The sequence below is a fragment of the Panthera tigris genome, chromosome A3, assembly GCF_018350195.1.
Source record: "Panthera tigris isolate Pti1 chromosome A3, P.tigris_Pti1_mat1.1, whole genome shotgun sequence".
Lineage (NCBI taxonomy): Eukaryota > Metazoa > Chordata > Mammalia > Carnivora > Felidae > Panthera > Panthera tigris.
This window is the reverse complement of record NC_056662.1, coordinates 89,151,465-89,154,190: the sequence shown is the minus strand read 5'-3', so window position 1 is coordinate 89,154,190 and position 2,726 is coordinate 89,151,465.

Here is a 2,726-nt window from a genome sequence, read left to right as displayed (position 1 = left end):
AAGGTAATGGTTCTCAAACTCGAGCTTGCACCAGAAGCATCTGGAGAACTTGTTAGAACACAGTTTGCTGAACTCCATCCCCACAGTTTCTGATTCAGTAGGTCTGAGGTGGGACCCAGTGTTGTGCTTTTTAAATAAGTTCCCAGCTTATACCAAGGCAGCCAGTCCAGGACCTCGCTTTGAGAACCATTGGCCTAAGGAATTAGTACAATAGTCACAGCTGTATGGATTTCTTAGACTGTACTGGCAGCCCTTTCCTTCATGGCCAGAGTGAAGAGGGAGATTTTAGGAGTGCTAAACTGGTTCAGACAGGGCAGAGGAAAGCCAGGACAGTTCCACCAGGAGGTGGTCATCATGGGAGCCACCTTACAGTCTGTCCACCACACAGAGTAGGTGATAGCTATTCCTTTCCATCTTCCTGATGTCCAACAGATAACTACTGATCAAACACACACACACACACACACACACACACACACACACACACACACATTTACCAAGGATAAATGCTAATTTCTTAGAAATAGCACAGTCTGAATTTATATTGCAGAAGGAAAAATTTTTCCATACTGCCACATACATTTAATGACAGCCATTTGCTTGAGAGTACCTGAAATTACACAGAACAGTGTGAGTTTCCCTTATTCATCTTACTCCCTCAACCTTTCCTCGCTCCCTGCAAACTGCTGGTGTTCTGGGCCCAGGATTAGGGCCCATTATTAAACTATACGCCTCCTCCTAACCACTGATTAGCTACACAAAGAACTGTCTTTGGACTTGCCCTTTCTCTTAACCTTCAACCAAATCAAATTATTAGCCAAAGCCTATCTTCCCTCTCTCTCTGACAGTGAAAGACGGTGAGAGAGTGCGTTTTCTCTTCACATTACATAACCAATTTCTTCTTGATTGACGTTTTAAATAATTTTTGTTTCCTTTACTAAATCTGTACCCTGTTCTGTGATAAGTGTTTTGCTCTTTCAATCCATCTCAAACTGGTTTTGAAGTAGGTGAACTGTTAGGAAACAATTAAAAATAAATAGACATCTAGATGCATAACATCCTGTGCCTTATATGCTTATAGACTGGGTAAGAACTACAGTGAGGTCATGAAGGGGATGATCAATAGTAAGACTCACTGGATTCAGTCTCAGTGTGGTTAAGAAGTGCGGCAATGGGTTACTAGAGCGGACACACTGGAAGGATAAGAGGCAGTAGTCAAAGAAAGGGGTGCTTGAAATCGAGATATTGGAGGGACACAGAAGCCAACGATAACTGGTATTTAGACCTTTGTACTTCAACCTGCCATTGGTTACTGACCTTGATCATTCTTGTAACAAAGGAAGTTTCCCAAGGCCTGCTCAGTTCACCTTTGATTTTACTGATTACCAGTCCTCTTTATGGATACTCTGGTGACTAAGGCAAACGTTCTCCAGGATGGGCGCTTCAAAGGAAAATGTCTTCGAAGAAAGTGTTCCTGGGTGATCTGTGGGTCTCCCCAGCTAACCTTTCCAAGAGGGGAGAATTTGGATGCAAGCCTTATGGTCATGCAGTTACTTTTCTACTATAGCATAATGCAACTCCCAACTTCCCACGCATCAGCTCTGTAGTGGTGCGGGCACTGAAAATGTTTAGAACCATTATCATACTTTCATAGGCACCTCTCCTTGGGTCCATTGGACAATTCAGGAGAAAGTGCCTGGTGGAAAATTAGAGCTCTAATTACAGATTGGCCTGCTGAGATAATGTTTGTAGGCACACTTTTCCATGCTTAAATCAGAGGCACTCCGTGGAAAGGATATATTTCTGTTCTTGCCTCTTTGAAAGTGCCTTTTCTGTCTGTAAATTATCTGTCCCAAGAGATTCTCTGTGAGTTCAGTAAAATTGTATCATGAGGAGTTGTTGTGTTTTTTTTTATCTGAAAATTACTCAGCTTAAGAGAACATAAAAGTGAAGTCGTGTTAGTAATTGTAATCACGCTAAGGAAGTTTGCATTTCTGCAGCAAGCGTAGGCACAGCAGATAAGAGCCACTGGAAACAAGATTTTTCCAAAACTGCTCCTCTTACTGCTGAACTTCCATTAGTTTTGAGATCGCTACAGTCTGGATTCATTTATCCCATAATTTCTTTGAAAGCAATGATTTATTTTTATAAAAATGAATTAATGTTCCTTATTTCTAAATCCAATATGTAAAAGCAACAAATCACCCTAAATTGCACACATTTGGGGAACACCATTTGATGCATTTCTATGCATATATGCAGGTTTCATATTTAATTCACAGGCCATACAAGTCAATTCACCCTTTCAAAGTGTACACATTGTTATTTTTAGTATTTTGACAGAATTGTGCACTCATCACCGTTATCTAATTTGAGAACATTTTCATCACCCCAAAAAGAAACCTAATACCCATTAGCAGTCACTCCCCATTTCCTTCCACCTCCACCCCCTGGAAACCATAAATCTACTTTCTGTCTCTATGAATTTGCCTCTTCTGGACATATATACATGGAATCAATTGTTAGATTCTTACACCACCACTTACTAGCTATGAGACCTTGGCCAAATTACTTGGTTTATCTGAACCTTAGTTTCTCCATCTGTAAAATGGGATTATACTGCCTACTTTAAAGACTTGTAAGGATTACTTGAAATAACACATATATATTGAACACTGGGTGAAGTATAGAATTGTTGAACCCCTATATTGTACACCTGGAACTAA